We start from the raw sequence: 14210 nt of genomic DNA, 5'->3' as shown, positions 1-14210 counted from the left end.
TTCGTCCGGTCCCCGATCTACCAGGAACACAAGATCCGTCCGATCCCCGAACTACCAGGAACACAAGAATCTTCTTACACCGCATCTACCAGAAACGCAATATTCGTGCGACCCTGGATCTTTCAGGAACACAAGATTCATCTGACCGACAATCTACCAGGAACACAAGATTCGTCTGACCGACAATCTACCAATAAGACAAGAATCATCTTACCCCCGATCTACCAGGAACACAAGATACATCTTACCCCCGATCTGCCAGAAACACAAAATTCATCTGACCCCCGATCTGCCAGGAACACAAGATCCACCCGACCCCGATCTGCCAGGAACACTGTTTCCACCTGACTTCATATGCCACGTACACCTTATTCAAATGTTCCACAACAGCCGGCAATAAATGATTCTGCAGTAGCCTCACTGCGGTGGTGTTGATATATCTAAAAGGAACAACAACTAAATTCCCCACAAGAGTGAATGGTGTGAAGCCTCTTCCTTTGTATTCGGGGCGGTGGGGTAGCCTAATGGTTAAAGCGTTGGCTCGTCACGCCGAAGACCCGGGTTCGAATCCCCACTTGGGCACAATGTGTGAAGCCCATTTCTGGTGTCCCCCGCCGTGATGTTGCTGGAATGTTGCTAAAAGTGGCGTAAAACCAAACTCAGTCAGTCAGTCAGTCAGTCCTTTGTATTCCTAGGCATGACATAGCTGGAATATGGCTACTGGCGGCGTAAAACTACATTCTCCCTCTCAACCTCCCAAGAAAATTGTCTCTAAAATGCATGATATTAATTGGACAGTTTTACTTGGATGTCTCCTCATTCGAATCAGACTTGGGCCAAAGGTTAAATAAACTTGAAATTTACTGATTACAAAAGCAGCCGCGAATCAAATCATATAGAGGAATGGATTGTCTTCAAGAGGAGAAAGATGATTTATATCTTCATCCATTTCGTTAGGACTTGAAAGACACGCATCTCATGGCGATTCATCGTTATAGCCACTGTAGTGTGTCCGCGCATCTATATTTGTTCTGGCCGCCTCCTTGGTGTAGTGGTTAGAGCGTCCACCCGAAGTGCGGAAGGTCGCGGGTTCGATCCCAACCGCGTCATACCAAAAAAACGTTAAAATATGGTACTTGTTGGTCCCTGCTTGGCGCTCGGCATTAATGGGTACAACAAGGACTGGTCGTCACGGAGTCAGTATAATGTGTCTGAGTGGGGTATTCATGCTTCACTGCGGCATGGTATCTCAGTGGGCTAGCACTATAAAACCAGCTTCAGTCTGGGCTAGTACAAGCAGCCGCACATACACATACACTCGTATGCACGTCGTCATATGAGCGAAATATTCTCAAGCTCGACGTTAAACCCAATTTCACCTCACCTCACCTATATTTGTTATCCATATATTTCAGTTTTATCTTCAGTTTTATCTCACAATTCGTGCCCTGTGACTTTTTTAAAGTTAAAAAATCAGTGCTACTGTATACACATTGGTATCAACAGCCATCATGCGGCTGCTATTACAACATAAACCGTTTTAATAATGCAGCCCAACCAACTGTGTATGTAATTGAGTATTATTGCCCCAGCTGATCTGCGCCACGGGTAAAACTCGTCACCAGCCTGTCTTCCAAACGGTACACCACCGGTAGGCATGATACCATACACAGTTACATAAGTGGTGTAACAAGCTATAACCAGGAGTAACAACCCCTATTGCTTGTCTTACATCCGGGCGGCGATGTTGAATTAATGGTTCAGTTGGCCACTCATTCACTGATGATGTCATCATATTGTTGAGGCTTTGGTACTCTGGTGTTGTCGAGACTTATGTATAAGGTTGAATTAAATAATTACACAAAAGGGGCCTCGAGTACTAAGGGACCCTGGAGCTGACAATGAGGTGTGTGTGTGTGTTGGGGGAGGGAGTGGAGTTTGGGGTTGTTGTTGTTTGTGGTTTCGGTGTCTGGACACGAGATTGATGTGTTAGGGCAAGGGGCGGACGTTCACCAGGTGTTCTCAGACGTCAAAAGTACGATTTAAGCATGTTCAAGTTGTCAATTCAAGCAACCAAGAAAAACAATGTGCACCTTTTCAACTTTCAACATTTCTCAATATACTTCATACAATCTACAGTGTTTCTTTGACCAAGGACCCCTGAAGATCCGGGCTGGAATTGACCTTCAATAACCCATGCTTGTCAAAAAGGCGACTAACGGGATCGGATGATCAGGTTCACTAACTTGTTTGACACATGTTGCATAGATCGATGCCCATGCAGTTGGTCACTGGATTGTCTGGTCCAGACTCGAATATTTAAAGACCTCCACCATATAGCTGGAATATTGCTGAGTGCGGCGTAAAACTAAACTTGCTCACTCCTTGGCCATAATGTTTAAAAATACAGTATTTGGAAAATATACAAATTCAGTATTGATTACTAGTTGGTAGTGTTGGGAATTGGTTAAAATCTCATAATTGATTATTGGTTCATTACAACCGATCAATCATCGAAAATAATTGGTTAGCGTCATTTATGAAATGTGTTAATGCACATAAAAATAAGGAAAAAACATGTAGTTCTTTTGGGGCGTTTTGGCCAAATTTCACATTATTAAAGGATGACTAGTATGTTAGGAACATAAATTTCTTGGAGCCTTTAAGATAAATTCAATAATGACTTTAAAAGAACTTGTAGTGCCAACAAAATGTAACAGACAAATCCAACCATGTGAAAAATATTGTTAATGAAAACAAGTGTTCCAAAATTGGTTGTGTTCGATTATGAGAAATTATGATCGATTGCTTGGTCGTTTAGTCACTACGACCAATCTTCGATTATTTCAATTAATCGGACCAACACTACTAGGTGGATAAAAGTAACAGAGCTTCAATGACAACTGAAGCCTGAGAAGACTTGATGATATTGCTTTGCGATGATATATAAGTGTGCCGGAATGGAACAGCTGCGTTTGATCAGAATGTATTGATTGACGCATGTAATACATTTGGGAATAGAAAGAGTAAGTGGGATGAGTGATTGTTTTATATCATTGATATGACAGCTATATTGCGTGATTTGTAATAAGAGACATAACCTGTGCTAAACGTTTAATCAACACTGCTGGGTCACGATGACCCCTATTCAGCTATGTCAAACAACATTAATTTGTGGGACTGTGTTACTTTTAAAGGTTAAGGCCATGTAACACCATAATACTTGTTCGTACCATCGACACTTTAAACTTCATGGTTTAAAAGTTTGAACTTGTTGTGAAATTGGATTCCGGTTTCGTCTTTTGAATATGGATGGAGTCAAATCCGTTGTGTCAAACTTGATGTGTCTACCTGTCACCTCGAAGTAAACGAATTGCATTTATATAACGCATCATTCACTAAGAAATGCTCTGTGCGCTTAAGATGGAAATTGACACTTGAAAAGAAATGTTTTGAAGCCAGTCTTAAAAGATGTTAGTGACTTGCACACACACACACACACACACACACACACACACACACACACATTCAAATTCCTAAAAAACGTAAAGAAATGGCATTAATTCCTAATGGAGAAAACACAAAACCCGTCTGTAATGCCATTAAGTCTGTTTTATTTTGGAGTCATAGACTGACTTATTATAATGGCCGTTCCGAGGACGTAAATATCTAATGCCCAAGAACTTCTCGACTATTGCATCTCTGTATATATCTTGCTGAGTGACACGTCATTAAGGAAAAGTAGATTAGCTAAAGTGCGCCGTAATCCATGCATAACAGCGACCACTTTTGCTATGGTCCAGCACAGTAAATCATTACTCATTATTACGACATGAATAGTCTTAATCGATTATCCCCTGGGCCGTGTAGGTAATCACATCCGTAAGTCCCATATCCAGGGCAACGCCATTGTTAATTGTTGGTAATTGCAAGGCACATCATGGGCGGATTGGGGTGGGGGGGATGAGGGTGGGGTCCGCTTCCTATGAAAATGATTTAAGACCACATTGAAGATTTCTTTTGCGTTGGCGAAGCAAAGGGGGGTGTCAGGGGGTTCGAACCCCCTTTTAAAATTCCTGGATCTTACCATGTACATGTTTAGATCTATAGTTAGTCAGCCTGGTAATCCCACTGCGCATGCGCGTTCAGGCGGAAGGACTGGGGCTGGGACGGATACTCAGGTTTTTGTGGCTTTTTTATTTAAACGTGAAAATATAGCATTTAGATACTTTTTATCACTACAAATATTTCATTTACGGCCAATGAGTTATTCACGACCCTGTATTAGTCTGTACTCTGTAATATATAATAGACAAACTGTAATGCAACCGAGTTGCGCAACAGAACAACATGACCAGTCTTTCCAGCGAAGCATTTTGCGATGTTGCTGAACTCAGTTGCATTACAGTTTGCCGGTGTGAAAAAAAATCTCGTATAGAATTCTGCAGTCACTAATTCCATCAATCAAATTTGATTCTATTTAAGTTTACATAAAGTCTACATGTAAATTTTTTTAGGTTCAGTTAGAATATCACATCTGAAGGTAGTTGTCTACTAGTTGACAAAATAACCAGTCTTTTTCATTGACGTAACACACGATTACATCTTTGGTATACTCCGGTTAATGGAGGTTATTATTAACGACTGTAATTTATCTGCACATGAGCAATGAGTTGTCAAGTCACGGTAAAATCAGGAACGAAAAGTGCCGTGGAATGTAAGTAATGGTGTTACTCTTTATATTAGTTAAACAGACGTAAATTAAATATACTGAGTCAAAAGAGAAACTTCACAAAATGTAATTTGAAAAATAATGAATATTTTTCTCTGATGATACATCTATGTATCCGAAATGGGATCCTTATCTTTCGACTCTAGAAAAACGTAAGCAAAACCCACTCAAACCCATCCATTCGTCGTGCAAATGACGTTAGTGCCAAATCAGGTTTTGCACGTGCAGTCGATCACACATCGAAGTTTTCTTCATATGCACGTGTTTGCATTGCCCTCAATAATTGAAAAAACACTTTTAAACCACAGTTCTAACGTTACTTGAAATGCCACGATTGTCAAATGTGCAACGTGAACGTGCCGTTGGCATGTTGCAAGCGGGAAGATCAGTTATTGACGTCGCAAGAGCAATGGGATGCAGCCGTCGTACTGGGTATGACTTGCGAGGTCGTCTACAACAAACTGGCACCACTTCTGATCGCCCAAGGTCGGGTCGTCCACGTGTGACGTCACGAGCAGAAGACTGTCAAATCGTCCTACGTCACCTACGTGACAGATTTCTGCCGGCTACACGAACCAGGGCTGAGATGTTTAGAGGTCGACTGTCCTCACAGACCATTCGAAATCGGTTGCGGGCTGCCAATCTCCATTCTCCACGTCCATATCGTGGGCCAATATTGACCCGTTTCATCAACGTCAACGTCTGCTGTGGGCCCAACGTCACCTGCGATGGACCCAGAGAGACTGGAATCGAGTCGTCTTTAGCGATAAATCCAGGTTTACCCTCAGATTCGCGGACGGCAGGCATAGAGTCTGGAGACGACGTCGTGAACGGTATGCCCAATGTTGTGTACAGGAAGTCGACAGATTCGGGGGCGGAAGTTGCATGGTGTGGGGTGCTTTCCGTGGGAACAACCGTTCCCGACTTCTGGTCATCCGTGGAAACCTCACAGCTGCTGCTTACCGCGACCAGGTGCTCACCCCTGAACTCGTTCCTTTCATGGCGGCTCATGGCCCAGGTCTACAGTTCCAGCATGATAATGCTCGGCCGCATACCGCGATGTTGACACGAAATTTCCTATGGCGGGGCGGCCATACACGATATTGAACTGAGGAATTTCGCATTTTTATTCTTTTGACTTGACATTCTTTATACCCATGTTTTGGAACGGCGGTGTAGCCTAATGGAACTGATTATGGCACTGTCAGTGTATCGAGTACACAGATCACAGCAATGAAATAATAATCATTTAACCATCTTACCATCTCTTGTTCTTTTATAGTGCCCTGAAGAAAGAATGTGAAGTTTCTTTTTTGACTCAGTATAGTCTAAGATCAGTTTCATTGTCTTATTGCCAATCTTTCAAGTTTTCTATAATAATCTCTGTCAAATCGTGATTGAATATTCAGAAAGTTGACAGTAGCACTGTATTCAATACATTTCCGGGTACTCGATTCCGATTCGGGTAAGTACATGCTGGTACTCGATTCCATTTTTTCCTACCCGTCCCAGCCCTAGGAAGGACACACTCGCTTGCCTAATTTGACTGGTCACAATAGATTAGGCCCCGCCGCTCGACTTATTTCTGTAAGAAAGTGTAATAGTTTATTTTCAAACCGACTAAAGAAGCTTGAAAATATTTGTAAAGCCTTTAGTCTACTGAAATGTTAAAACAGTATAGCTAAATGTTGCCTGTGGGAATTCTAAATTTATCATCTTTCCGTACACATGTACCAAACACTCATCGACGTCATAAGGCTTAACATTCAACACAACGCTTGACCTAGACAAACATCTTGTCTCTGAGATGAAAATAGTTTACGGAAAAATAAATTCATAGATTATCTAAATACAATATAAAAAAATGATTCTCAAAGAACTTTCTATATTTTCCGAACTTCAGTGTTCATGACTTACCAAATATTTAACCGCCTCCGTGGTGTAGTGGTTAGAGCGTCCGCCCGGAGTGCGGAAGGTCGCGGGTTCGATCCCCGACCGCGTCATACCAAAAGACGCTAAAATATGGTACTTGTTGGTCCCTGCTTGGCGCTCGGCATTAATGGGTACAACAAGGACTGGTCGGCTCGGAGTCAGTATAATGTGTCTGAGTGGGGTATTCATGCTTCACTGCGGCATGGTATCTCAGTGAGCTAGCACTATAAAACCAGCTTCAGTCTGGGCTAGTACAAGCAGCCGCACATACACACACACGCATGCACGTCGTCATATGAGCGAAATATTCTCAAGCACGACGTAAAACCCAATACCACCACCACCACCACCAAATATTTACTGCACTTGCATGATCTGTATTTGACATGTTAGGTTCAGGGACTGCGTCTGTCACTCACTCATACAGACCCTGGAACGAATATACTCAATGCAGCCCATGCAAGTCTAGAATATGTGGCAAGTCTATATCACCACAGTTTCGGGCACATTCTGAAAATGAAGAAAGTGTCAGGGCTCCATTTTGTTATATTTTTTAGGAATTTTGTTTTTGTAAAATATGTTCATTTCAGAAGACTAGATGTTAGTCCAGGTGTGTGTGACAGATTGTTTTCAAGCTTTGATGGCGTCTGGTCCTGTGCAAGCCAGATCCCAAGTCTGGTCAAGTTTAATAACGCCGCTCGCGCACAATAGTGTTATGGGTAGCCACGTTCAGAAGCTTGATTCCTGGGTGTCTCAAGGCTATCCTCCCAGCACCTCCAGGGGCGGCGGGGTAGCCTAGTGGTTAAAGCGTTCGCTCGTCACGCCGAAGACCCGGGTTCGATTCCCCACATGGGTACAATGTGTGAAGCCCATTTCTGGTGTCCCCCGCCGTGATATTGCTGGAATATTGCTAAATAGCGGCGTAAAACCATACTCACTCATTGAGCAATTTGCTGCTCGGAAGACGAGGCGCATGGATATCATTTAAGACTACATAACGTGCTGACAGCTACAAAGTTTACTTCTCAGAGTACAGACTTTTTCTCATTGATCCACATAATTGTTATTTGTTCAAATTATGTTTATATATAAAGTAATCAGGAGCTAGCATTCTACCGTTCAATATGTATTCACAACACTACATGCAACAACTGAAAAATGCAACAAGACAATGCATGTAAAGTTGTTTTATTTTGATAAAAAGTAAATCAGCTGGTATGTAACTTTTGCTGAAAGAGCTATTTTGTCATTGCTTAGATATGTTCCATAATAACTGTTAGAATACCAAATTTAGCAGTTCAATTTCAGTACCTTGCCCACAACCCCCAATAAGTTTCGCACGTTTAATTGTGCCTTCACTTCATTTCTTTCCTGGGTACGCTCCTGGTTCTACCGGGGCGGTGGGGTAGCCTAATGGTTAAAGCGTTGGCTCGTCACGCCGAAGACCCGGGTTCGAATCCCCACATGGGTACAATGTGTGACGCCCATTTCTGGTGTCCCCCGCCGTGATGTTGGTGGAATATTGCTAAAAGCGGCGTAAAACCAAACTCAGTCAGTCAGTCCTGGTTCTACCTACTAGAATAACAAGCTGTACAGCCCAGCACACGCTAATCTCCCGCATCATCCCTTTAGGAGGTGGAACGTCCCAACTAAACCTGAAGTATTCTCCCAAAATGTCTACAACTCTAAATCGTAGATGAAAAATGGGCATCATCTTGTCTGCCAATCACGTCGTTGTACGTGGACTGCACAGGCGTTGTTTCTGCTCGTGCATGTTTCCCGGGGATACTGATGACACGGAGGTTACTCCTGTTGCCTCGTGGATGTGATCAGTGGCATCTCTCAGGAATCCCCTGCTGTGGACGTTCTCCCTTTGCATGTGGACTTGATAGACTTCCATTGAACGCAAGTCTGTCTGAAGACATTCTTGTAGAGATAGAAAATCCTGTTCCTTATACCCGCCAAGCTTACCTTTTGTGACAATACGAATTCTATTTTAATCAAGCCATTTAGCACATTACTCCGTGCAATGAACAGAAGAGTATGTACTAAATTTTTATGAGCTATTTTGGAAAGAATGTATAATTAAGAAAATACTATTAGAACTAATCCTTTTGCAAATCACTTTCTTACTTTTATGAACAGTTTAGCTCAACCCGCGTACATGTTATTCTCAAAATGCCACAAAAGAAATCTCCTTTAAATAATCTTTATAGAATACCAAAAACCGTTGCTTATGTAAGAACTTACTTTAAAAATACGTGTAGTGTTTTCACTACAATGTTTGAAAATATTTGGTGTCGCTCTCGCCATGTTCAATTACGCCGTGTGCGAAATAGGGAAACATTTTGAATCTCCAAATCATCATCATCATCACCACCACCATCGGGCTCGCTCTTCAGATTCCTTCTCATTAGCTACGTACCTTTTTCTTCTCATCTCCTAAAACCCGAACCCATGATCATAAATTTCTGACGTGAGATAACTGTTGCGCCTGGGTAACCGTGTCCCCGAGAAAGAAAAGCGAGTCCAAACTGATCCGTTGTCTGAGTAATATCTATGTAGCGTTATATGAACATGAGTGGAATTTGGCACATCAAACATTGACTTATTACTATTTACATATCGTCACTGTCAACGCTGCATGCAACCTCGTCCCTACACTTTTGTGAGAAAGAGAGCGTCATCAAGATAGGCCAAAGAAACCCTGCATCAGCTGTTTACTCATCTAAATAATCGAATGACTTTATTCGGCGACCTCTCACGCCCACAGCAGAGTAAAGGAGAACAAAGATCAAGCTAATCACTCTTGCGGACATATTTGCCACGTGATATATTTCGTCTGCCTCAATAACTGAAAGTTCTTCTTACTTCTTCCCCTTGAAAATACGAATTTAGCTGTTAATGTATCAAAAAACACAGAAGGTGAAATCTGCCGTAACAGGATTTCCCCTCTTCTGTATTGTTGTCATACATTTCACAAATATTTCAAAAGTTAAAAAAACGATTATACAAAGTACAAAGGACACGGTCTTAATGATCTGCATGATTTATGGAAAGATAGAAAACAGCTTAAAATTGTATGAAATTTATATGATACGAGATTAGGCTCAAGCAAATCTATAAGATAATGATTATCATTTTAAATAATAATTTCTAGATTATATAAATACTACGAAAAAGTTGTTCCGAAAAAGGTCATACATGCAAAGCCGTCGAATCATTTGGACATCTTCTTTACAGAATTCGACCAAGACTAACACAACATGTCTTTATGTGGACGAGGGTGAGTGAGTATTGTTTTACGCCGCTTTTAACAATATTCCAGCATATCACGGACACCAGTAATAGGCTTCCCACATGGGCACAATGTGTGAATCGAACCCGGGTCTTTGGCGTGACGAGCAGATCCCACCACGCTCGTGGATGAGAGTGAGTGAGTGAGTTTAGTTTTACGCCGCACTCAGCAATATTCCAGCTATATGGCAGCAGTCTGTAAATAATCGAGTCTGGACCAGACAATCCAGTGATCAACAGCATGAGCATCGATCTGCGCAAATAGGAACCGATGACATGTCTCAACCAAATCAGCGAGCCTGACCTACGGATCCCGTTAGTCGCCTCTTACGACATGCATGGGTTACTGAAGGCGAATATTCTAACCCGCACCTTCACGGGTGTCGTGGATGAGAAATAGCAATGCGGATTACACGATGGACAGATTAAGTTTACTGTTATAAGGGCAATGTCTGAATGGCAAGTGATATCCTTTTCAATACTTCACAATAGGGCAAAGTGTTACCTGTATTACACGTAACTGAGCGTTTGGCAGGTGATAATTAAATGAGTGAGTTTAGTTTTACGCCGCACTCAGCAATATTCCAGCTATATGGCAGTGATAATTAAACGTATGTAGTCGTAGATAAAAGTTAAAACAGCGTGTTTCACTCAATGTATACATCACTACGATGAACAACGGACAAACAGGCAGACATCCTCGATAATCTCCAGGGTATACGTTACGATCACTCTCCACTAAACCCTGGATGCATCCACGGCTTGGCCCGATGATGTTATTATCTCCCTTGGCTGGCTCCGCATTCTCACAGTAGCCAATCAGATAAGCCGCCGTTACATCCGAGCTTGCCAGTGTCAACAAAGATAACGGTCGCAGTCGCGAATGTTTGTTCGCAGTGCCACTCAGATTTTTTAGGAAATAATGCAGACAAATTGACAGGTCTGAAACTTTCAAAAAATATATAAAAGAACTCCTTCTACCTCTTTCAGAGTACTTCTGCATCAATTGTGTTGCCAAGTTTAAACGGTTAGATAATTTAAGAAGCGAAAGTGAGTTGTGATTGGTTCGCTCAGCTTCCCAGCGTAGACACCTGATTGGATAAAAATCCAGCCAAGGGAGGTAATACGATCATTGGGCCAAGCCGTGGATGCATCTAGGGTATAGTGGAGAGTGATCGTAACTATACACTGGAGATTATCGAGGATGACAGGCAGAGGGGAAAAGTGATTATTCCGACATTTTATGTAAGTGAAGAAGTGTTAAATTATTCACACATTCCTGCAACAATTTGTAAAATGTAAACTGGTAATTTTATATAAAAAGAAATTTTAGTGACGACTGGGATAAAAGAATAAAATTTCTTGCCACGAATCTATGTGAGGATAAAAATGCAAATTTACTGATTTTATAGAGATTGAATGACTCAGGTACCCATAAACAGTTGTGTATTATGCTGCTTGTTTTTAACTTTAAAGGTTTTGAATTAAATTTTATTGAAAAGACAATAACATGTTGGAGTATTCTTTGCTCGGTCAATATTTTTCATTATGATATTGATAACTAACGGTATTTTCAGTTAGATAGATCTTTATTCATGAAGAATGTAGGCCTGCGGCCCAATGAAGAAAACTGTACGCGTACTTTTATTCACAAACAAATTCATCATCATCATCATCATCGTCACTACCATTATTCTAATGTATTCTAAAACACAACTCTTAATATTTCGGATTACTGGCAGTAGCTTATCTCCATGGCAACACATAGGGTTAATCCCTAATTTAGGACAGCTGTGGAATATATACCGCTATACCTAGATAATACCGTTAGTGCTTCGCGTGCCCATGGCAACACACAGGGTTAATCCCTAATTTAGGACAGCTGTGGAATATATACCGCTATACCTAGATAATACCGTTAGTGTTTCGCGTGCCCATTGTTACTTATCAAACGTCTTACGTAATGATTGTACTATCACCGTGACTTCCAGTGTGCCTTTGTTTTCATGACAAATGGAATGTCACGATGTTACTATGGCCTCGAGCTATTGTGGTTCTGGTTTAGAACAGATAAAAACATGCTGGTCTTTAGAGGTCAACAAATGTTTCGGGAGGTCAGACTCGGTGATGGCTAATTGGTTATACAACAAATACTGTTACTGCAAAATAACATAGTATATAGCAATTCCAAACATTTTGAAGTTCAGTTTCATCTCCCAAGTGTCAGGATCGGGAAAAAACGGAATTCAATGTACGTTTTTTATATTTTGGAGCTTATTATATATCTATTATGACGTTTTTAAGCGCTTTGAAAGCTTCATAAACAGATGCGTGTGAATTTATAAAATGACTAATATCTAGCTAGGCATGTTATAAAGCGCCTTAGTGATTCATATTTTACACATACACACCTACAACAAAAAGCCTGTGAAAACAACAACTATGCGTTGTCACTCTCGAAGAAACTCCCAACGATAATGTAAATGTTTTAACATGAAGCGGAATGATTCTGTTCAATGCTACAACTCTCTACATCGTAAATCACAACCGGCATAAGATACAAACAAATATCGGGCAGTTACGTTGTTATGTATCCATCAATATTCACATTAATACCATATCTCTGCAGCTGACAAAGAAACGTGTTCCATGTGTTTTGTCGTTCAAGATTATAATATATATAACGTTTCGGTATACTTGTGATAGTTTCTCGGTCACGTAACTTTGTAACACTTTGTTTGGTTTTCACATTGTCCTATAGTCTCAATGGTCAACCTTAAAAGCTCATTGGTCAGCCATAAGTCTCTTCTTTGATGGGCATTTTAGAAGTTGAGTTGATGTAGAGTCAAGCACTTGCTTGACAACGACATTAGAATCTATGTCGAAACGTCCCTTCCACAGAATAAAAGAATGTGTATATCCATAATAATTGTCAATATTCTTCAGCAATAAGACTCATTGGTCACCCTTAAAGTCTCATTGGTCATCCTTAAAGTCTCATTGCTCAACCTTAATTCTTTAAACAAAGGAAAAGTTGTTTTTTCACAGACACAGAATATGGGTGTATTCCTTCCGCGTAAGTAAACCAACATACACAAACACCAACTTTGGACAAATCCACTGTACATGTATATAATTCCTCTCTCCACGTGAATGATACATAACATGCAATACATCTGCAACGTTAAACAGACACGAGAAAAGCCAAATCGGAACCTTTGTCAGGTAATCTGAGTGGTGTTACCACTAATTATGTCTGTTATAAATTCATTAACTGACCATCAAGTACAAGATGACAAATAAACAGGTGTAGGTTTATGGCCCCAACGTTTAGTTGCTTAAAAACTAAACAGTCGTTGCTGTTTTAATTATACAAACTTAGTGAGTGAGTGAGTTTAGTTTTACGCCGCACGCAACAGTATTCCAGCTATATGGCGGCGGTCTGTAAATAATCGAGTCTGGACCAGACAATCCAGTGATCAACAGCACGAGCATCGATCTGCGCAATTGTGAACCGATGACATTGTCAACCAAATCAGCGAGCCTGACCACCCGATCCCGGATACAAACTTAACTTTATTGTTGCATATATATCATATATGTGTACAAGAATTCGCTGTGAACTAAAGTTTATAATTATTTTTATATACATATTTACCTAAGTGGAATTTGTAATTACAGCAGTAACAAAATGATGTTGATTTAGTTTAGGGCTTCAAATAAATCAAAAGCGTATTTTTAATATCATAGGTCATTTGAAAGTTCAAAACACAGCAACTGGATCTAAGTCAGTCTCAGTCATCATATCATCCACCCATTAGAAATGTCTTCACAGCTGGGATACCTTAATAAGATCAGACTAGAACCACGAGAGATAGTTCCAAATACTTAGTAACGGCATGTGATGGCCGTTCTTTGTGTCTGCTTTTTTAGGTTAAAATACTTTGTTTATATACGCGCCTTTTGGTAGGCGTGTAAACATTTCTCATTGTTTATGTCCGCTGCCCTTACAGACAGTAGCCCAATCTCGGTTGCGTCTGCAGGAAATCGTCTTACGGCAGCTGAAGAGACTACCATGGATCAGTGCCCCTTTAAATTGCGTTTTTCATCTGTTTCATTGTTTGACGAGATTGCACATTTAACGAAACATCTGTGACAGAATGATATATTTTCATATTACTGTAGTGATCTTTTGTTTACATAGGCTGTACGGCTCCACGCGCTGTCGATACCATCACTGTGGTGTATA

The sequence above is a fragment of the Haliotis rubra genome, unplaced genomic scaffold (genome assembly GCF_003918875.1).
Source record: "Haliotis rubra isolate DU_JTF1 unplaced genomic scaffold, ASM391887v1 Scf523, whole genome shotgun sequence".
NCBI classification, from domain to species: domain Eukaryota; kingdom Metazoa; phylum Mollusca; class Gastropoda; order Lepetellida; family Haliotidae; genus Haliotis; species Haliotis rubra.
This window is presented reverse-complemented; position numbering follows the sequence as displayed.